A 23,869-nucleotide genomic window follows, 5' to 3' on the forward strand; every position below is an offset into this window, starting at 1 on the left:
AGATGTCTGATTGGGCAAGTCAGGGAATTACTCTGTGCACATACTTCCTCATTGGAAAGAGGAAATGACCTCTGAAGCCACTTGACGTATGATTTTTGCAGGGATTTAAATTCACTTTAACTACTAGTGCTTTTCTAATTAAAACAAAACCACCAGTCCAAACGGTTACATGTAGAATAAAACAATATATATATCTTGGTATAACACTTTGCTATATATCCTTCTAAACCTTTTAAAAAATTGCTTTATGATACATGTAAATTCAGTATATAGTATATAGCATGTGTGTATTCCTGAATGTAGCCCATATAATTTTAAGTTATTTTACAAAAATGGAATAATACAAGACCATCTACAGTGTCCCCTCCTCCCCCCATCACAATTCCATGAATTTCTATTTTGGTCTGCTTGAGAAGGACCCAGGTCTTCTCTAACAACTTAACATGGCTGGCCTTCTAGGATCCTGGAGTGAGCAGTGCCCCAAGGGCCTAGGTCTCTGTCATCAACAGCTACCTGGCAGAACCCTGACCTTTTCATCTTGTTCTTCTTAAGCACTGGGACCCAAACTTTTCCAGACTTCTGTTTCCCCAAAGCTTTTCAATGTGAAGCGTTAGGCACTCTGGTTTTAGAGGCATGTCATTCCAAATCAAGGCATTTTGCTGCAGAAGTATAGGACATGTCCTGGGCGTGCGGGAAGAGTAAGTTGGCCAGGAGTGGATAGGGAGCGCTGCTAAATGCCAGGCAGAATTCTAGGCACTGCGGCGATAGCAGAAAGCTAAGAGCTCCTGCCTTCAATGGGACTTGAATTCTGGTGGAGAGACAGACACATTTGTCAGGTGTGATGAGTACTATAGAGAAAAGTAACACGATAAATGAGGCTGGAAGAGTCACGCTAACAAATTCAGAGAGGTGAGTGATGAAGACAAGCTGGGTAAGGCTTTGAGAGGGAAGCACTCACTTCTGAGAAAAGTGTCTCATCACCTTTTCATTTTACCTCACCTTACCGCACCTGTCTTCTTTCCCAGATTAAATCCATAGTCCATCATAATCCCCCTCCCACCTTGTCTTCACCATCATCCCCTTGCCCCTTTCTCTTGCTTCATCTATTTTAATTGACAAACCACAATCCTGGTTACATATAACTCCGCACCTACCCGCACCTCTGCAGTTTAGAGTGGTTGGAGAAAACATTCAACCAGTGTCCTAAATTCATGATCAGCAACCTCAGGAGGGGGATCATCAACATTTGCCCCATTTGTTCACTTTCCTCCTCACAAGACAACCATTTCATACCTTCTTTCCTCAAACCTCCAGCACCTTGTATTCCACCTTTACTCTCAATGACTTTACTTGACTGAGAAAAAATAAAGCAATCAGAACGAGACATCACCTACTCCTTCCACATTACATGTACTTACCTCACATAATTGTAGATCGATGTTCCTTAAAGCCTGGTCTCTGGGCCAGCTGTATCAGCACCACCAGAGAACTTGTCAGAAATGCAAATTCTTGGGTCCCACTTAAGACCTACTGAATCAAATTCTGAGGGTGGGGCCCAGCAATCTGTGCTTTAATAAGTGCTCCAGGTGATTCTGATGAAGCTTAGTTTGCGAACTAATGCCCTTGGGAACATGCATGTTTCTGTCTAGAAAGAGTCCCTTCATTTGTGCACCAGACCTTCGTCTCAGCAACTCAGGAACATGGCTCCATCAAATCTCCCTCTTCCAATTTTACCTCTATTGGATCATTCCCATCAGCGTAAAAATGTGCTGCTGTTTCTCCCATTTCTTCTTTCAGTTACCACCCATTTCTCTATTCCTCTTTGCAGCAAGACCCCAAAGAGGAAGCTGTTACTCACTGGCTCCATTTCTTCTTTCTCTCTAAACCACTCCAGCAGGCTTTCATCCTCTGCATTCCGGTGGAACTGATCTTGTCAAGGTCACTAGTGACCTCACATTGTTAATTCTCAGCCTTTATTTAACCTATAAATGGCATGTGATCTCCTTGATATACTTTCTTCACTTGGATTCAAGCACAGCATACTTCCTGATTTTCCTCCTATTTTACTGGTTGTTCCTGCTTAGTCTCCTTGGTTGGTTCCTCCTCTGCTTTTTGTCCTCTTGATGCCAGAGTGATCCAGGGCTTAGTCCTCGACCCTCTACACTCACTAAATTTCATCCAGTCCTGTGGCTTTAAACACCATCCATGTGCCAACAACTCCCAAATGTAGAGTCAGTCCAGGTCTGTCTCCTGAACTCTGGTATATTCAGTTGCCAGCTCAGCCTCTCCACTAATGGCTCACCAACATCTCAAACCCAACACTTACAAACCTAACTAAACTCCTTCCTTCCTTTCCCCATCTCATGTAATAAATTCATCTCTCCCATTTCTCAGGCCAAATCCTGAGAGTAATGTTTGATTCCCTACCTCATATCATATTTGGCAACAAATCTTACTGGTTGACCACTTCCCACCGTATCTATGGTCAAGTCACCATCCTTTCTCACCTAGATGACTGCACCAATCTCTTAGCTGGTCTCTACTTGCACTTTTGCTTCTTACGGTCAATCCTCCACACAACAATAAAGGGATCCTGGGAAATGTACATCAGATCATGTCATTTCTGAGCTCAGACTTTCTCTTGGCTCCCATCTCACTCAGAGTAAAGGCCACACCAATCATTATGCCATCTGACCCTCCCATTTCCACTTTCATCTCACTGTTCTTATCTGCTCCACTCACCTTGTCCTCCTTACTACCCTTCAAATGAGCCAGGCTCCTGTCAGAGGGTCTGCACCCTAGCTGGCTCTTCCACCTGGAACACCCTTCCCTCATATGTCTGCAAGGCCCGCTCACACCTGTTTCAGCAGGGGTTACCTTAACAGTGGTCTCCTCTGACTCTCCTATTCCCATTCGTTCTCCCATCTCCTGCGCTGCCTGCCTCCCTTGCTCTTGGAGTAGGCAGCGGTGGACCTGAGATTCCACTCACCGCACATCTGTCTCTCTCTACTCTGAGGTGGGCAGTCAAGAAAGCTAATAAAAAGCTGGCACACAATTTTAAAAAATTGAATGAATTGGCAATTCGTGGTTAACAGAATTTTAAAGATATAGTTTCTATTCTCCAATTCCAACTCCTGCTTCCCTAGAGTGATAGAACACTGACCTGGGAGTCAGAAGCCTTGGATCAATCCTAGGCCTGGCTCTGTCACTAAGGAGCTCTGTGACCTGTGGCAAGCAAGTCATTAGGCTTGCTCAGCCCAGGAAGTGAGGGAACTGGGACTAAATGATCTATGAGGTTGACCCTCCAATCCTGTCAACCCTACTTCCAAAATACATCCCAACACTGTCAGTGTTTCTCATCCCCACTGCCACCACCTCCTCTCCATGCTGTTTTTATTTCCTGCCTGGGCTACTGCATCAGCCTCCTTTCTCATCTCCTCCTTTCACTCTTGTCCTTTAATCCACCTTCCACATAGCTGCCTAAGTGAATGTACAAGTATGAATCAGGGCATGCCCATTTCTCTCTTGAGCCCTCCAGCAGCTTCCTGCTGCACTTAGAATCACCCCTGTGCTCCTTACCCTGGCCTACAGGGCCCCTCACCATCGGGCTCTGTGCTCCCTCCACCTCACCTGGTTTCATCCACAGTGGTTTCCCACCCCTCAAATATGCCAAGCTCATTCCTGCCTTGGCAGTCCTTTGTTTTGCTTGCACGTTCTTCCTCCTGTGTTCTCCTGGTGGATTTCCTCTCATTTTTTTAGGACTCAGCTTCAGTGTCATTTCCTGAGTGTGAGCTTCCTTTCCTGATCACCTTATCTAAAGCCAGTTCTCCCTTGTTATTTTAAAATTCAGCTCCCTACTTATTTTCTGTTTTCATCATAACATTTATTACAATATAACATTATTTTAAACCATGCAATATTCACACAATGGAATACCATACAACTGTAAAAAAAGATAGAAATCTATGTATTGATATAGAACGATTTCTTAAGATATATTGTTAAGTGAAAAAGATCCCAAGGTGCAGTGCAGAGTGTATAGAATACCACCATCTGTATAATAAGGCTGGGGGGTGGGCAGGAGAATATATTTGCTTGTATATTCGTATGTTATCTCTGGATGGGTACAGAAGAAACCAATAACATTGCTGGCCTCTATGGAGGGGACTGGGGGGCTAGGGGCAGGAGTGGGGGGCTTTTCACTGTGCACCTTTTTGTATTTTGAATCATATAGTGTACCACCAATTAAAAATAAATAAGTAAATATTAAAAGTTGTGTACTTGCTTTGTTTCCTATCTCCTCAAAGGGAACATAAACATCATGAGAGTGTATACCATGTCCTTTCTTGTTCCCTATTATGTCCTCAGCACTTAACACAATGCCTGGCACCTAATAATGCTCAATAAGTAATTATGGGATGAATGAATGAAGGCCTCTTCCTGCTCTAACACTGTGATTCTAATCTTAGGGCCTCAAGAATATAAGACATGATATGGGGATGTAGGTATATGTGTAGCTGATTCACTTTGTTATAAAACAGAAACTAACACACCATTGTAAAGCAATTATACTCCAATAAAGATGTTTAAAAAATAAATAAAATTTTAAAAAAAGAGAGAGAGATTCTAGGACTGGCCATTTAGAGGCACCAGAAGAGAATTGTTTTGCAGTGTGGTATACTGTTTTTCTTTGTTGTTATCAATAAGCTTTAAAAAAAAAAAAAAAGTGAGGGGTAGTGTGTGGCGGGTGAAATATGGAGGACCTGCCTGCCACAGACATGCTTCCCAAGCGAGAGCCCAAGTGCCAGAAGAGGACAATGTCCTGCTTAGACCATGACCCAATCTTGGCCTCTGTGGATGGCAGCCTGAGGGACAGGCAAAGAAGGCCCCTTTCCTGAGTCCTCAAAACGTTCAGGATGACAGCTCCTACCACATTCTATTTCTAAGATTGTCTTCTTCACTAGATTGTAAATTTTTTGAGGCCAGGAACTGCATCTGTCTTGTCTTACTTAGAGCCTGGCATAGAAGTGACAAAAGAATGAACTGAAAGACAAAATTTGAGTTGAAAGCCTGAAATCAGGCACTGTCATACCCCATCTAGCCAGGAGGTGGCACCAAAGGAGCATTTTCTGAGATGTTAGTTCTGCCCAAGTCTACAGTCTGGCGGGCAGAGCCCTATTTTGACCAGGGGAGGGGGTAGCTGATTTTTGACAAATTTACTAAGCAGCTCTACTAGGCACTAAGGGTTTTAAGAAGAGATATAGCTGGGCCAGGGAGACAGAAGCCTCACACAGAGATCAACACTGTACAGGAAGACAAGTGCTATTCTGGCTCTTAGGAGCCCTGAGAAGGGAGGATTAAGTTTGAGTTATTTAGGAAAAGTTCACGGAGGAAGTGACATCTGAACTGGGCCTTGAGAATGAGGAGGATTTATGCAGTTGGAGGACATTCTAGGTAGAGGGAATGGATTCATGGGAAATTGGGAGACTGGTGAATTGCCAAGAATGGCTGGGTTATCCCAGTTCGGTGGGAGATAAAGGGGTAAAGAAAACATTCTGCTCTGAGAGTTTACATTTTTGGTGAAAGGACAAAAGACTTACGGAATTAATGCAATGCATAGCAGCTCAAGAAATAGTCAATGGATTGAGATTTATGTGTCAGGTAAGTAGTAGAGGCTCAATAAATATGTTGTTGAATGAATGAATCATGGGACTGTGGTGATTTCTTTGCTAAATCACATGTCCTTGCTGATGCTTTAAGACTGTGTTTGCTAAGATTCTTTCGTCCTGTGTCTGAAGCTCTTCACAGACAGCTTTTCTTTCCCTCAAAGACAAGAAAAGCCTGACCTGAAAGGGGAAAGGATTGCAATTAACCTGTGAGGTCCCTGGTGTCCAGAGCCTTCCTTATTAGAGGATTCCCAAGTCTTGTCCCTGGAACATAGTCTCCTTCCTTAGGGATGAGAAAGTAGTAATCATCACTTATATTTTTATAGCAGCTGATGTCATCCATCGCATCCATATTGATAAACCCACTGAATTTCAATCCTCATTCTTAGTTCAGAGGACTTCTCTCTCGAAACAGTCTCCTTCCTACTTGTGTGACCCCATCCTCTCCAGTTTACCACGTGCCTCTCATCTCTTCTTGGTTTCTTCTGCCGGCTTCTTCCATTCCTCTCTGTGGCCATTTAAGGTTGAGTTCTAGGCCCTAGCCTCCTCTTGCTTTATCCTCTCCCTGCGTGATCTCATTCTTCCCCGTGGTTTCAACTACCACCTAGATGTCAACCGGCCTCGGAGTTGTCGTCGTAGCCCTCCTCTGAGCTCTAGCCCACACATCCAACAGCCTACTTGCCTTTTTCGTTTGGATGTTTCTTGGGCATCTTAATCTCAGCATGTATAAAAACTCCTCATCACGGGGCTTCCCTGGTGGCGCAGTGGTTGAGAGTCCGCCTGCCGATGCGGCGGACGCGGGTTCGTGCCCCGGTCCGGGAGGATCCCACGTGCCGCGGAGAGGCTGGTCCAGTGGGCCGTGGCCGCTGAGCCTGCGCGTCTGGAGCCTGTGCTCCGCAACGGGAGAGGCCATAGCAGTGGGAGCCCCGCGTACCACAAAAAAAAAAAAAAAAACAACTCCTCATCTTCCCCACCTATTCCTCTATCATGGTGAATGGCCGCATCACCCAGCCTGTCGAGTCAGCCAGAAGCCTGTGTGTGTGTGAGTCATCCTTGACTCAAGTCCTGATCATTCCGCCCCCTCACTTTCTCCTGAATCTTTCCACTGCCTTCCATTCACATCACTACCGTCACCTCCAGCTGTCCCCTCTGCAGGCCATTCTCTCCTCAGTAGCCAAAGTGACATTTTAAAAATGCAAATAGGGCTTCCCTGGTGGCGCAGTGGTTAAGAGTCTGCCTGCTGATGCAGGGGACATGGGTTCGTGCCCCGGTCCGGGAAGATCCCACATGCCACGGAGTGGATGGGCCCGTGAGCCATGACCCCTGAGCCTGCGCCTCCGGGAGAGGCCACAACAGTGAGAGGCCCTCCTACCGCGAAAAAAAAAATGCAAATAGATCATGCCACGACTCAACATTCTTCAAACCCTTGCATTTCTTTGCTGTCCTTATTGTTGCTGTTTTTCCTCCATTTCCTTCATATAAAATCCTTGCCCTTTAACCATGACCTTCAAGACCCTGCATGCTCTGGCTGATGCCCACCTCTCAGGCTCCAGCTCTTGCTGGACTTTCCTCCGCTCTACTTCGCCAGTAGGAATTTCATTCAATCATTCATTCAGGCAACCAACCAGGTATTTATAGAGTGTCTCACTGGTGCTAGGCGTGGTACTAGGAGACCGGGTGTGAACAAGGCGAATGTCTCTGCCCTCATGACTCCTCCCGAGTTTCCTCTTCCTGCTTCAGGCTCTTTTCACACGCTGCTCCCTCTGCCACGACTCTCCCCTCACACTGCTCCCCTCAACTGCTAACCCTGGTTCATCATTCAGGTCAAAATTAAACATCATTTCCTCTCTGAAGCTCTCCTGGGACTTCCAGGATCAGTTAGGACCCCTGTTAATAGACCCCAGGGTTCTGACCTTGCCTTCTTTATGCACGCCTGTTTCCCCTGCTAGACCAGAGGCTCCACGAGAATAAAAACCAGGTCTGCTGTGTTCACCAGTGCCTGGCACTATGCCTGGCTCATGTCATGATCTCAACATGTATGAAGAAAAGGCCACGGCCATTTCGTTTGGATCTGCTCTTTTATTATGTATTTATTTACTTATTTATTGGCTGCACAGCTTGTGGAATCTTAGTTCCCCGACCAGGGATCACACCTGAGCCCTCGGCAGTCAGAGTACGGAGCCCTAACCACTGGACTACCAGGGAATGCCCTGGATCTGCTCTTTTAGAGTATTTGAGGATGACATCTTAAATGCTCACAGACCGGGCCACCCTAGTTGCAGCCTTGCACAATCCAGTCTACCAGGCTGCAATGCTATACTTTAAAAGAGGCCACTGGGGGCCTCCCTGGTGGCGCAGTGGTTGAGAGTCCGCCTGCCGATGCAGGGGATACGGGTTCGTGCCCCGGTCTGGGAGGATCCCATATGCCGCGGAGCGGCTGGGCCCGTGAGCCATGGCCGCTGGGCCTGCGCGTCCGGAGCCTGTGCTCCGCAACGGGGGAGGCCACAACAGTGAGAGGCCCGCATACCGCAAAAAAAAAATAAAAAAATAAAAAAAAAATAAAATAAAATAAAAGAGGCCACTGACCCCGACATCACCCTGGTTCAAGAAAGCAAACACCCAGGCTGCACAGAGATTTGCTGCTATAGCGTTTCATGCAGTCAGCTTGTCCTACAGAAAGGTGGTCGGGGTTATCAGACAAAGAACAAGGGCTTTCCATTGGGATTCTAGCTTCCAGTCTTGGCCACTTGCTAGTTGTGTGAACACGTCATTCAACATTTCTGCCCCTCAGTTTTCCCACCTGCGGGAAAGATGGGCATAATCATACGTGCACTTCTGGGCTGATGGGAGGAGTTCATGAGCTGTCACAGAGGACCTCCAGGCCATTAATGTCAGCTTCCTTCCTAACCGTGAGGCAGTGCAAGTTAGTGGTTAGCAGTCTGGGTTCTGGGTCAGATAGACCAGAGTCTGAGTCCTGGCTTTGTCACTTCTTAGTAAGCTGAATTGGGGAAGTCACGTGACATCTCTGAGTCTCAGCGTGCTTACGCGGAAAATGGGGACAAGTCATACCTGCATCCAGGGTTGTTGTAAGCACTTATGTGAAGCTCGTGTGTATAAAGGGCTCAGCCTGGTATGTCATAGGTGCTCAATAGATGTGCACAGCATCATGATGGAGACGGTCAAGGGGACAGAGAAAGTGGGTCCACAATTCTGATCCTCATTGGTGAGGTCATTTGGGAACTATTTATCGAGCATCTAATTTGTGGAGCGTCCTATGTGGGGAACCATTTGAAATGGACCCCCCACCCCAAGTCTAGAATAGGACAGAAAACATAAATAAGAAAGCTTTCATGGGACTTCCCTGGTGGTCCAGTGGTTAAGACTTTGCCTTCCAGGGACTTCCCTGGTGGCGCAGTGGTTAAAAATCCACCTGCCAATTCAGGGGACATGGGTTCGATCCCTGGTCCGGGAAGATCCCACAAGCAGAGCCCATGCGCCACAACTACTGAGCCTGCGCTCTGGAGCCCATGCTCTCCAACAAGAGAAGCCACTGCAATGAGAAGCCCGTGCACTGCAATGAAGTGTAGCCTCTGCTCTCCGCAACTAGAGAAAGCCCGTGTGCAGCAATGAAGACCCAAAGCAGCCAAAAATAAGATAAACGCATACATACATACATACATACATACTAAAAAAAAAAAAAAAAGACTTCGCCTTCCAATGCAGAGGGTGCAGGTTCAATCTCTGGTCGGGGAGCTAAGATCCCACATATGCCTCATGGCCAGAAAACCAAAACATAAAACAGAAGCATTATTGTAACAAATTCAATAAAGACTTTAAAAATGGTCCATGTCAAAAAAATCTTAAAAAATCAAGGAAAGCTTTCATGTGCAAAGTGATAAAGGTTATTAAAAAAAAAATCGAGACTCAAAAACTTGTTGAATGAAAGAAGCTAGGAGCAAAAGAGTCCATACCACATGATTCTATTTTTGTGAAGTTCTAGAACTGGTGATGGAGAGCAGAAGCATGATTCCCACTGGGGTACTGGCTGGGAGGGAGCTTTTTGGAAATGTTCGGTCTTGATCTGGGTAGTGGATGCCTGGGCGTATGCAAAATATGTAAAAATTCATCCAACAGTACACTTAAGATTTGTGGAAATCTCTTTTTTAAAAAAATTTTATTTATTTTATTTATTTATTTGGCTGCCCCGGGTCTTAGCTGAGGCACGCGGGCTCTTTGTTGCTGTGTACGGGATCTTCAGCTGCGGCATGCGGGATCTAGTTCCCTGACCAGGGATCAAACCCGGGCCTGCTGCCCTGAGAGCGTGGAGTCTTTTTTTTTTTTTTTATAATAGTGTTTACTTTTACTTGTTGACAGTTTTGCTTTATTTATTTATGGCTGTGTTGGGTCTTCGTTTCTGTGCGAGGGCTTTCTCTCATTGTGGCAAGCGGGGGCCACTCTTCATCGCGGTGCGAGGGCCTCTCACTATCGCGGCCTCTCTTGTTGCGGAGCACAGGCTCCAGACGCGCAGGCTCAGTAATTGTGGCTCACAGGCCCAGTTGCTCCGCGGCATGTGGGATCTTCCCAGACCAGGGCTCGAACCCGTGTCCCCTGCATTGGCAGCAGATTCTCAACCACTGCGCCACCAGGGAAGCCCCGAGCGTGGAGTCTTAACCACTGGACCACCAGGGGAGTCCCAAGATTTGTGGAAATCTTACATACAGTAAACTGTATGTAAATTATATTTTTAAAAATTGCACCAGAGGAGTTTAGAGAAGGGAGCGATTTCTTCCAGCTAAGTGGACAAGGCAGGCTGCATGGCCTGGAGAAGGAACTGCAAGGTGGGAAACAGCCACTTTCTCTCTCGGTGGCTCAATAACAGAGCATCTAAACAAAGCACTTGGGCCTCCCTGGTGGCGCAGTGGTTGAGAGTCCGCCTGCCGATGCAGGGGACACGGGTTCGTGCCCCGATCCAGGAGGATCCCACATGCCGCGGAGCGGCTGGGCCCGTGAGCCATGGCCGCTGAGCCTGTGCGTCCGGAGCCTGTTCTCTGCAACGGGAGAGGCCACAACAGTGAGACGCCTGCATACCGCAAAAAACAGAAAACAAACAAAAAAAAAACAAAGCACTTAAATGGAGTCAGGAATCGTCAGTAAGTGGTTTTGGAGATTATCTACTCTCTGTTTACATTGAAAAGAAAATTTGGGATTATATACTGCAAAAGTCATAGTCGGGGAGGTCATTATCAAGTGTAACATGAGTGTTCTATCTATTTTTGGCCTCTTGCTAGCTCTTCGGGCCCTTCATTCCCTTTGGCTAATGTGACTGAGAGTTGTTTTGCTGGTTCTCTTCTATCGGAGGCGGCTGGAGGATGGGAGGGAGCAGATAGGGGAACATGGAGGAGAATGATAAATCACATCTCTGCTGGGCTTCCCTGTTCACAAAGCACGTGTGTGCACAGCGTCTCACTTGATGACAGCAATCTAGGAGGGAGGTAGGGTATCAGTCACGGTTATTGATTGCAAGCACCAGAAACCAATTCTGGGCAGCTTAAGCAGAGGACCAGTGTATTGGAAGGTTATCAAATAGCTCACAGAATCAAAGGAAAACTGGAGAACGAGGGTCAGAAAACAGGTGGGAATCAAGGGAAGCTCATTCAAGCCTGTGTATTTGAGGGTGTCTGTGTTTCAGCAGCTTAACGATCACAGTTACATTTGGGAATGATTGAGACAGATTTTCAAGGAAGCGGTAGCATGGACATGGTAAGTAATTTGACCAGCAGAGAAGGGAGTTTCCAGGAGGGAATCACTGGACGAGCAAAGGCAGGGTACTAGGAAAGAGCGGTGAAGGTGTGCTTGGGGGACACAGTTTGTTGCAAGGGAGCAGTGAGTTAAAGCTGGGAAGGGAGGTGGAAGCTGTGCCATGGAGGGCCTTGCATGTCTGGGAGATGAGCTGGTACTTGAACCAGCGGACAGTAGGGATCCTTGGAGGTTTTTGAGCAAGGGAACAAGAGTTTCTATTTCCACTTTAGGAAGAATAACCCAGTACCCACAAGAGGACTGTGTGAAGCAGGAAGTCTGGACCTAGGCCAGCTGACATAGTAAGTAACACTGTCACCTCCTCCCAAGAGACAGAGGATGAGGACCCAGAGAGGGCTTTGGTACCTGGGTCACTGGGAACCACGGAGAAGGCAGTTTCAGGAGTGCGGTCAGGCCAGTATTAGGGACTGAGTGAGCGTGAGGATGTGGGGTTTCAGGCGGATGAGAACACAGGCCCCAAGTCCAAGCTCTCTACCACCTTCCCCAGCCCACCACTGCCCTCGGCTCCGCTAGGCTTCCCACCCCTCCTAACTTCCCCTGCCTCAGAGCTGAGTCCTTCTGGATTTTGCTCTTGCCTTCTGTTCCCCCAGCTTGACAGAGAATCTTAGCATCCGAAGAGACCTTAGATGGACAAGCTGAGGCTTGGGGAAGGGAAGGGAAGGACTAGCCAAGACATGGCCAGGAACAGGCAGAGCCAATAGTGAAACTCCATCTCCTCTGCCCTGTGCAGGGCCCTGACTAGACCCGTCTCTACTGAGATGCCGTCCCTGACTGAGCCCTGTCGTTCGGTTATTTCATAGCCTCGTGGTGGCATGTATTCAGTTTGCATTGCATATTCCGTGGGTGATTTAAAACTCCTCATTTCGTGTGTCTTCCAGTGAGAACCTACGGAGGCCTATTACCTCGTCCTTGGCATCTCCTCCAGGACAAGTCCAGGACTCTTCATGAGGGGCTCCTGGGCCCTGGGGTTGAGGCCTTCTCTGCCTCTCAAGCTGGGGAGATTGCTGAGCACAGACCCTGCAGCCCTCAGTCTGAGCCCCAAAGACGGTGCCCAGTATGAGATCATTAAACTAGCAGGAGGCCCTGACGGAAGGCTTGAGCCATCCTGCTGCTCCTTGGAAGTCCCTCTAGAGACCCCTTCACCCTCCAGGGGAAGTCTAGCACTGCCCCCAGGCTGTACAGGCCTGGGATGAAGGAGTGTCCCTCCCCAGTATCCTTAGGGGCCCAGGACACATTTTATGTTAATTCTTCAGCTTGTGATTCCAAGATCATGTGAGTAGTGTAAAGTCAAATTATAAACATGAGTTTGGGGAATTCCCTGGCGGTCTAGTGATTAGGACTCTGCGCTTTCACTGCCGAGGGCCCAGGTTCAATCCCTCATTGGGGAGCTAAGATCCCACAAGTTGCGTGGTGTGTCCAAAAAAACCAAAAACCAAACAAACAAACCTGAGCTTGAATTATAAATTCCCAGGGAAACCCACCTTCCCACTCTAACGCAGGCCAAGACATACACATTTCCCTGTTTTCCTGTGCCAGAGGAGAGATTTTTCCTCATCTCCTCTTCCACCGAGGGCGTAGTCCTTGGAGGGTCCTCCTTATCCTGTATCATTAGAACCTGGACCCAGCTATCCCTTGCTATCTCTTAACTCATCTCCCCACCCTGGGAATCTTTTTTTATTTTTTCCTAATATTTATTTGGCTGCTCCAGGTCTTAGTTGTGGCACGGAGGATCTTCATTGAGGCATGCATGCTCCTTTAGTTGCAGCATGCAGGATCTAGTTCCCTGACCAGGGATCAAACCTGGGCCCCCTGCACTGGGAATGTGCAGTCTTAACCACTGGACCACCAGGGAAGTCACCCTACCCTGGGAATCTTCCCCTGCTATTCTTCAACTTCGCCCTGAATGAATCTTAGTAAAGCATGGCTCTGATCATGCTCAAGAACCTTCAGTGGCTCCCCATGGATTAGAAATGTTACACATCATTAACTAAGTAGCATTTCAGGCCTCGATAGCAGGGCCTCAACCCACCTTCACAGTCTCATCCCCTGTTACTCCCAGCAGAGAGGCCACCAGGCAGGCAGAGCAGTAACTCACGGGGCACCAGGGAAAAGTGCCTGCCACTTGTGGCTGGGCACTTGGGGCCACTTGCCTGGCAAAACGATGCCCCCTTCCCACCCTCTGTCACTCACATTCTCCTCAGACTTTGCCCATTTTATTCATAACATAGCAGGGATGGGGAAAATTGCTATTTTTAAAAAGCTGCCTGAAATGGTAAATTTTATGTTATGTATATTCAACGAGGAAAAAAAAGCTGCCAGATTTCATGTCTTCTTGGTGGAAGACTGCCTTATTTATTTATTCATTTATTTAACGTTTTACTCACATTTACTTTTCGCTTTTAGTGTGCTCACAGAAAATTAGGATACCTTAAGCAGTTTAACAGCAATTTTTGTAAGCAAAGTTACATTCCATCTCTAAGTCAAATTGGTCAAAGCTCCAGTATTTACAAAACATGACAGACAAGATGCTACACAAAACCATTGCATCTGAAGATCTTTTCTTTTGTTCTCAAAGATCACTGGAAAAGAAATCACGGTCTGCTGAAGACTACCTCTTCTGGGACAATATTCCTACTTGGCCTCCCATGGTGCCAAGCAAGTCTCAGGATGAATGGGGAGAGAGAGAAGCTGAGACCAAAAGGGCTAAATACTTTGCACCAGGAGATAAAGGGCGAGTCTTCTGGCTGGTTGTTTTGTTGTTGCTGTTGTTTGCTTTTGTTTGGTTATAGATGCTGTTCTGGTTCTTTCTCTGGAGGACCCAAGAAATGGGTGTGGGGCACAGTTTGGACACAGAAAAGAAAGGGCAGGGGAGGAAGGGCTTAATCTGAGCAGGGAAGGCCCCACTAACGTGGCAGGGGCTGGAGGGGAGGCTGAGGGACCAGAGGGGCATGGCTGAGAAGCCTGAAGATGCCCCTCATTTGAGTTTTCTGGTAGGACATCAGTTTCCAGTTTTCATTGACCGAATTGCTATTTCCTCATGACTTACACAAGCTGTCAGCAAGGCTTGTTAGCGCCGCAACTAGCCTGGGGCTGGTGTTGCCTTGTGGGATGAAGGGAAGAACAGAGCCTCTCTCTGGGTGGAGGCGATTGGGAGGGTGGCAGCGGCCTGAAAAAGTGATTACAAGGCAGCCTGGAATGATCAGGAAGCAACCAGAGCAGCTGTGCTGATTACACGGAAACAAGACATGTGACTATGGTTTGGTTTCAGAGAGCCCGGTTTTGATTCCTGGGTGTACCTTACAAGCTGTGTGACCTTGAGCAATTGAACTAACCTCCTTGAGCCTCCATTTTACTCTTTGTTAAATAAGAATAACAGCCCCTACCTCACAGGGCTGTCATGGGGATTAAATGAGATACAGCAGTCCCCCCTCAACCGTGGTTTCATTTTCTGAGCTTTCAGTTACCCATGGTCAATCATGGTCTGAAAATATTAAATGGAAAATTCCAGAAATAAACAATTCATAAGTCGTAATTTGGGCACTGTTTTGAGTTGCATGATGAAATCTCGTGCAGTCTAGCTCCGTCCTACCCGTGACTCATCCCTTTGTCCAGCGCATCCTGCCCGTTACTCACTCAGTAGCTGCCTCGGTTATCAGATTGACTGTGGAGGTGTCCCGGCGCTTGTGTTACGTAACCCTTATTTTACTTAATAATGGCCCCAAAGCTCAAGAGTAGTGACGCTGGCAATTCGGATATGCTGAAGAGAAGCCATAAAGTGCTTCTTTTAAGTGAAAGTTGAAAGTTCTAAACTTAAGGAAAGAAAAAAAAAATCGTATGCTGAGGTTGCTAAGACCTACAGTAAGAACAAATCTTCTATCCATTAAATTGTGAAGAAGGAAAAAGAAATTTGTGCTATCTTTTTAAAAATATTTATTTATTTATTTATTTGGCTGAGCCGGGTTAGCTGCGGCACGCGGGATCTTCATTGCCGCATGTGACATGCTGGCTCTTTTAGTTGCGGCATGCTTGCGGGCTCTAGTTCCCTGACCAGGGATCATATCTGGCCCCCCTGCATTGGGAGCATGGAGTCTTAACCACTGGACCACCAGGGAAGTCCCCAAATTTGTGCTACCTTTGCTGCTGCACCTCAAACTGCAAAAGTTGTGGTCACAATGCATGATAAGTGTTTAGTTAAGATGAAAAAAAGCATTAAACTTGTACAATAAGATATTTTGAGAGAGATAGACCACATTCACCTAACTTTTATTACAAAATATCATTATAATTGTTCTATTATTGTTGTTAATTTTTTTGTTGGTTTTTTTTTAAATTTTATTATTTTATACAGCAGGTTCTATTAGTCATCAGTTTTATACACATCAGTGTATACATGTCAATCCCAGTCTCCCAATTCATCACACCACCATCCCCTCCCCGCCCCCCCGCGGCATTCCCCCCTTGGTGTCCATACGTTTGTTCTCTATATCTGTGTCTCAATTTCTGCCCTGCAAACCGGTTCATCTGTACCATTTTTTTAGGTTCTACATACATGCGTTAATGTTGTTAATTTTTTTAAAATATTTATTTATTTAATTTATTTTCCTTATTTTTTTTTGGCTGCGTCGGGACTTAGTTGCGGCACACAGGATCTTTGTTGAGGCATGCGGGATCTTTTTTTCCTTATGGCACACAATCTCTTTGCGGCGTGCTGGCTTCCCTCTAGTTGCAGTGCTTGGGCTTCTCTCTAGCTGTGGCGTGCGGGTTTTCTCTCTCTAGCTGTGGCGTGCAGGCACCAGGGCGTGTGGGCTCTGTAGTTTGCGGCACGCGGGCTCTAGTTGAGGTGTGCGAGCTCAGTAGTTGTGGCATGCGGGCTTAGTTGCCCCGCAGTGTGTGGGCTCTTAGTTCCCTGACCAGGGATTGAACCTGCGTCCCTTGCATTGGAAGGTGGATTCTTTACCACTAGACAACTAGGGAAGTCCCTGTTGTTGTTAATTTCTTACTATGCCTAATTTGTTTACTTTTTTGTTTGTTTGTTTTGGCTGCACGGGCTCTTTTTTGCGGGCTTCTCTCTAATTGCAGTGGGCGGGCTTCTCTAGTTATGGCCCAAGGGTTTCTCTGTAGTTGCGGCAGGCGGGTTTAGTTGCCCCGCGGCATGTGGGATCTTAGTTCCCTGACCCGGGATTGAATCTGCGTCCCCTGCACTGGAAGGCGGACTCTTAACCACTGGACCACCAGGGAAGTCCCATTATGCCTAATTCATAAATTAAACTTTATCATAAGTATGTATATATAAGAAAAAACATAGTATATATCTGCTTTGGTACTATCCTCAGTTTCAAGCATCCACTGGGGTATTGGAACGTACCTCCCAAGGACAAGCGGGGACTGCTGTGCCGTATATATAATGCGTGTCACGTAGACTTCAATTCAACCATATGAAATTGCTGTTTTGTGTTCAGATATGGTTAAGAGAGGTAAATTCATATGGTTTGACCTAATAAGGACCCAACAAACACAGGACATTATTTTTATTTTTGTTGGTATTGTTATTATTATTAAGTACCTTTTCTACAGAAATATTGGCTTCTTGACTGGAGTTCCTGCAGTTGTTCAGAAGGAGAGATGGAACAATTTGGATGTGATATTAAAGGGAAGGGGAGGGCTTCCCTGCTGGCGCAGTGGTTAAGAATCCACCTGCCAATGCAGGGGACATGGGTTCGAGCCCTGCTCCGGGAAGATCCCACATGCCGTGGAGCAGCTAAGCCCGTACGCCACAACTACTGAGCCTGCACTCTAGAGCCCACGAGCCACAACTACTGAGCCCATGTGCCACAACTACTGAAGCCCGTGCGCCTACAGCCCCCACTCCGCAGCAAGAGAAGCCACCACAATGAGAAACCTGCCCACCAAAATGAAGAGTAGCCCCTGCTCGCTGCAACTAGAGAAAGCCCGCGTGCAGCAACGAAGACCCAACACAGCCAGAAATAAATAAAATATATCAAAAAATAAAAAAGGTGAAGGGGATCCAGGCAGATCGGAAAACGGGACTCTCAGGTGACAACTGTCACCAGCTTGATAACAATTTCTCTCACCTGGACCATTCACTAAACGTACCTTGGCCTTTAACTCTAGGTTCTTCTAACCTGTGTTTCCCTTTCAAACCCCCAGCCCCTCTGCAGATTCTACCTGGACCATAATCTGACGAGGGGGCTAGTGGAAGCAGGTGAGGAGGAGTCTGGGCTGCGGAGAGGAACCAGGGCGGGGTCCGGGTGGGGTCCCCAGGAGCCAGGCGGGAGAGGCCTGGCTTCCTCTGGCCGCAGCTCTCCCTGACAGCAGGGCCGGTGGGCATAAAGGGCTGGGGGCTTCAGGAGGGCACTGGAGGCCGCAGAGAGAGGAGGCCTTTTCTGGGATGCAGGCAAAGGGCCAGGAGCCGGCCCTCCAGAGAGAGCAGCACAGTCGGGTCCCTCTCACTCTCACTGTGGAAAGAGAGAAGGGAGAGATGGGCAACTTGAGAGGCTCCTTGGGAGCTCTGTGTTCGTTTTCGCAGACACTTGAAGAGCAAGATGAGTCTTGTTTCCAAGTGCAGTGGAGGAAGGGCACCGAGCGTACGTCCTCCCGGCCCCTCTCCACGTCCCCTACTGGTGTCTCGGCCACTTCAGCAGGACTGGCAGCAGGAGTTGTACTGATTTCTAAGAAAAGGAAAATAGCTTTTTGGGATTTTTTCTGCTTATTATAAAAGATTTAGACAGCTGGATAAACATTATCTATCTATCATCATTTATCTATAAAGTAAACAAGATCATGGCATCATTCCATCATCCAGATATAGCCCCTGTTAGCATTTTGGGGGCAAGCTTTTCACACTGTGTTTTCTTATGCTTTCATATCCAGGTGACCCAGAAGTCAGCTGGGGTCTTAAGATGGAGATAAGGTGGGCTTGGTGGGCTTGAACCCTTCCTCCCATGCCCATTAGAAATTCCAATTCCCTCCTCAGAACTGAGTTACCCCAGGGAGCCTACATGAGCCCAGTCACATCTGGCTCCTACCTTGCCAACTCCACCAAAATTCTTTTTTTTTTTAATGTATTTATTTATTTTTGGCTGTGTTGGGTCTTCGTTGTTGCACCCAGGCTTTCTCTAGTTGCGGCGAGCGGGAGCTATTCTTTGTTGCGGTGTGTGGGCTTTTCATTGTGGTGGCTTCTCTTGTTGCGGAGCACGGGCTCTAGGCGCACTGGCTCAGTAGTTGTGGCTTGTTGGCTTAGTTGCTCCCCCGCATGTGGGATCTTTCTGGACCAGGGCTTGAACCCGTGTCCCCTGCATTGGCAGGTGGATCCTTAACCACTGCGCCACCAGGGAAGCCCTCCACAGGAATTCTTAGGCTCTGCTCTGTATCCTTTTGGCTGTTCTCATGTGTAACTGCTGGGGCAACAGGACCAGATGATGACTGAGACCTGGAATTTAGCTCCTTTCCTCCATTTCCAGAAACACTCCCTTCATAAGAAGCCAGGTACATACATATTGCAAACATTACTAAGGTAAGGAGGGACAATGATGGGGAATACAACCATTTAAAATTGAATGTTGGGAACTTCCCTGGTGTCCAGTGGCTAGGACTCTGTGCTCCCAATGCAGGGGGTCTGGGTTCAATCCCTGGTCAGGGAACTAGATCCCACATGCATGCTGCAACTAAGAGTTCACATGTCGCAACTTAAGATCCTGCATGCTGCAACCAAAGATTCCACATAGATCCCACACGCCGCAATGAAGATCCCACATGTGGTAACAAAGATCCTGCGTGCTGCAGCTAAGACCGGTGCAGACAAATAAATAAATAAATAAATAATTTTAAAAATACAAATAAAATTGAATGTTGACAAGCTGTTAAGAAAAGTCCTTGGATTCTCTGTCAGGGCGCCGATCCCACCCTCCTTCCTTTCCTTGTTCCCCAGTTCATGTTGTTCTTTTTTTTTTTTTTTAATAAATTTGTTTTATTTATTTATTTATTTTTGGCTGCGTTGGGTCTTTGTTGCTGTGCATGGGCTTTCTCTAGCTGTGGCGAATGGGGGCTACTCTTCGTTGCGGTGCACGGTTTTCTCATTGTGGTGGCTTCTTGTTGCGGAGCATGGGCTCGAGGTGCGCGGGCTCAGTAGTTGCAGCATGCGGGCTCAGTAGTTGTGGCTCACGGGCTCTAGAGCACAGGCTCAGGAGTTGTGGTACACAGGCTTAGTTGTTCCGCGACATGTGGGATCTTCCCGGACCAGGGCTTGAACCCATGTCTCCTGCAGTGTCAGGTGGATTCTTAATCACTGCGCCACCAGGGAACTCCCTCCCTCATGTTGTTCTTAATGCATCTCTCTCACAGGCTGGTCTGAGAGTTAATGCCCTTGGGTGCACGCTTTCCCCCTCAGGTGGTTTATCAAAGTGTGATCTTAAAGAGAGACAATTCTCTCCCCAAGGAACCTGCTGCCATCTGTTAAGTTGATAATTCTTTCCATCCTGCTAGACACATCTCTTTTTTGTTTTTAAACAAAAATGAGCTCATTCTATAAATCCTTTATGACAACGGAACTGATAGTTTTTCCTCCATTTTACAAATAGGAAACCGAAATGAGTCTTGGCTCTTGCCTAAAAGCTGCTTTGCCCAGCTCTTCACCTGGCCTGGACTTCAGGGCAGGGAGAGCTATGCCCTGGGGTTGTACACACTTGTAAACATCTCTAATTAATGTGCTTAATATTGTGTTTCTTTTTTTAAATATTTATTTATTTATATTTGGTTGCACTGGGTCCTAGTTGCGGCAGGCGGGCTCCTTAGTTGCGGCTCGTGGGCTCCTTAGTTGTGGTATGTGAACTCTTAGTTGTGGCATGCATGTGGGATCTAGTTCCCTGACCAGATATTGAACCCAGGCCCCCTGCATTGGGAGTGTGGAGTCTTAACCACTGTGCCACCAGGGAAGTCCCTTTTGTTTATTAATTTCATCTTCCCTCCAGAATGTAAACTCAGTGAGGCCACAGGCTGTCCATTTTGCTCACTGCTCTATCTTCAGAACTAAGAACAGAATAGGCTGTTTCTTCAGAGAAATGGAGTCAATAGGATGTGTATATGTAGAGAGAAATAGTTATTTTAAGGTTAGCTCAGGTGATTATGAGGGCTGGCAAGTCGAAACCCTTGTGTTGGGTTGGCAGGCTGGAGACCCAGGGAAGAGCAGTTCAAGTCTGAAGTCTGTCAAGCTGGAGAATTCCTTTTTGCTTGGGGGAGGTTAGTTTTTTGTTCAATTCAGTCCTTCAACTGATTGGATGAGACCCACTCACATTATGGAGGGCAATCTACTTTACCCAAAGTCTACCAACTTAAATGTTAATCTCATCCAAAAACACCCTCAGAGAAACATCTGGAATAAAGTTTGACCAAATATCTTTTAACTGTGCCCAGCCTAGTTGACACATAAAATTAACCATCACGATAGACACATGATAACTATCTGTTGAATGAGTGGCAGAGTGAATGAATGAATGAACGAATGAACTTCAGGAGGGTGAGAGTCTTGCCAGGGTCACACAGCTGGCAAAAAGAAGGCCCAGGTCTTCAGAACTCAATGCAGGCAGCTGTTCCTTCCACCCAACCACAAGGCGTCTTGGAATGGTGACCAGAGCCAGCCTTGTGTGGTTCCTAGGGCTGTTGTCAGAGCACAGAAGACATTCTCCTGCAAGCATTTTACATTCCACAAAGGTCTTTGCTCATGTCTGGCATCATTACAAAATGTCTCTTTTGATAGAAATTGTCACTACCTATGTGACCTGAAGCAACCAAGAACTTATTCTTTTACAAAAAGGAGAGCCTCACCTAAAATCTTCTCCTGCAGGCATGAACAAGCTAAGAGCTGAACACTCTGGTGTGAAGATCTGACCCTAACCCACTAACCTACTCATCAAATCCTTGCCTGCTTCCCTTTGTGCTCCCTACTCTCCAGCCAAACTAAGCTACTTCCTGTTCAAGGTACAGACCCTGCAGTTAATTCCCTCTGCTGTGTTTCACCTGGTGCTCTTATCACACCTGGAATGTACCTCCCCTTCCTCTACATTTTATCCATCTATTTATTCAACAAAAATTTCTTAAGCACCTACAACAGGGCATGTAGTGGGACTTAGACCGGGGACACAGTGATGAACAGAGAGATAAGGTGTCTGCCCTTCTGGAGTGCACATGCTAGTATTGGGAAAACAGACACAACTCCAGCCAGCAAATTGAAGAAGATAATTTCAGGTGGTGATAAGCGCTGGGAAGAAAACCAGGAAGTAATAACTGTTTGCAAGAGGCTGACGTGAAAGAAGTGATGTGGGGGAGGAATGTAATTTAGATTGGAGCTCAGGGCTGGTGTTTGAGGTGAGACCCCAGCCACGTGGGGAGTGGGGGAAGAATATTCTAGGTAGAAGGAACAGTGAGTGTAAAGAAAAATCTTGTACCTATTATGTAGTTTCTGTCAGACATGTGCTAGGCTCTGGGGAATACAAAGATAAATAGGGTATGGTCCTTTTCCCTAAAGAGTTCCTTATTTGGAGGGAAGACAGAAATGACAGCTGACACCCTTCGGGAGATCTATGCGGACCGGCAACCAATGACCTCACCCCTGGCAGCCATATTTGTACTCTGCGGCCATGGCTGATTGGTTGGAGGGGGAGGTCACCTGACTTAAGCAGGACCAATCAGATTTACTTCCCTCAGGACCACTGAATAGGGTTCAGACACTACCCTTGCTTGTAGCTGGCACTAGAACCTTTATGAACTCAGTATATCTTGAGCAGCTATCGTCAGGGTGACTAACCCTCCCGATTTTCCCAGGACTGAGAGGTTGCCATGGAAAAACTAAGAGAGTCCCGGGATGGTTGGTTGCCCTATTTGCTGGGTGCCAGGCTGAGTGTTAAACCTGTGAATTTAGGAGCTGCGGGTGGTCAGACCCATCACTTTGGCTGGAGCCGCAGAAGAAGCTGGTCTGTAGATAGAGAAGAATGGGGCGAGGTGAGAAACAGAGATTGAGTTCCTGGGATTCTATTCTTGGTCCCAGGGTCTTTCCAGAGCCAGTCTACATCCCTGACTATGTATTCTCTGACACCCCGTTCCCATACAATAAATCTCCTTTGTCGGCTTAAGTTAGCTGCAGTGGGTTTCTGTTACTTGCAGCCAGAGAGACAATGGCTGTAAACAACTATAACTCAGGAGGTGTATGCTTAACAGAGGTGTCTGCAGTCCGGGGTACAGTGAGGATGTGGCCTGCCTACTTGGCTACATCCCCAGGAAAGCCTTTCCCAACTCAATCTATGGTCTCTCTCAACTCCCAACACCTCCATCTGACCCTTGCTCATAACATCTGACCCTTACTCGTCCCTTATAATGTCACCTTCTAGCCTGTAAAGATTCAGGTACTTTGAGAAGTCTTTGTACTTCTCCCCAAACATAGTGTCTAATGTGGCTTTTATATGGAAAGTGCTTGGGTCAGTTATTATATGCAATAAAGGGTCCTACACAGCCAGGGGAGTGTGAATACTCTTATTGGGTAATAATATCTTGCACTTGTGCAGTGCTGCCCTATATAAAGCTTTTTTTTTTTTTTTTTGGCCGAGCCGTGTGTCATGCGGGATCTTAGTTATGTGAACCTGGGTCCTCTGCAGTGAGGGCACAGAGTCTTATCACTGGACCACCAGGAAATTCTCTATAAAGCATTTTCAAGTTCATTAGCTGATGGGCATCCAACTCTTCAAAATTTGAATATTAGGATTAATAATAGTAGCTGCTATTTATTTTGTGCATACTCTATGTGCTAGGTGGGAAAAAAAAACTTGAGGCTTGCCCAAGATCCCCAAATTTGTATGTCACTGATCTGGCCATAGATCCTTATTTTCAGGCTACAAATCCATGCTCTCTCAGCCCTGCCGGGATCTCTGGGGCAGAGTGCAGGCTGCTGACCCCTCCCCTGGACAACCTGTGGTCTGATTCAGTCCTTTGGGCTAGCCGTGGCTCTGCCTTGACCCTCTCCAGTAGGGCAGGCCTCAGGTCACTCAGTTTGCCAGTCTGGCCAAGTCAGGTGAATTCGGCTCCCTGGAGCCGCTGTAGTTGCCATGGCACCTTCCCTGGGCTCCTCTCAGTGTAAACCTGGGGGCTAGCTGTTTTGAAGCAAAGGGGGGAAAACAGACAAATTCTCCCACGAATGTGGGCAACTAGCAAACAGCCTGCCTCTCCTTGGAGTTCTTTTTGATGCCTCACAGGTGGGTCTTAGGGCCACGAAGTTCAACTCCTCCATTTAACAGGTGAGGAAACTGAGGCCCAGGGTGCTTAGTGTTTCACAAAGAGGTTTTGTGCCGTGGCTAGGAGGGTCTCTGGAGTCAGAAAGACCT

The sequence above is a fragment of the Mesoplodon mirus genome (assembly GCF_964341445.2).
Source record: "Mesoplodon mirus genome assembly, chromosome: 3".
NCBI classification, from domain to species: domain Eukaryota; kingdom Metazoa; phylum Chordata; class Mammalia; order Artiodactyla; family Ziphiidae; genus Mesoplodon; species Mesoplodon mirus.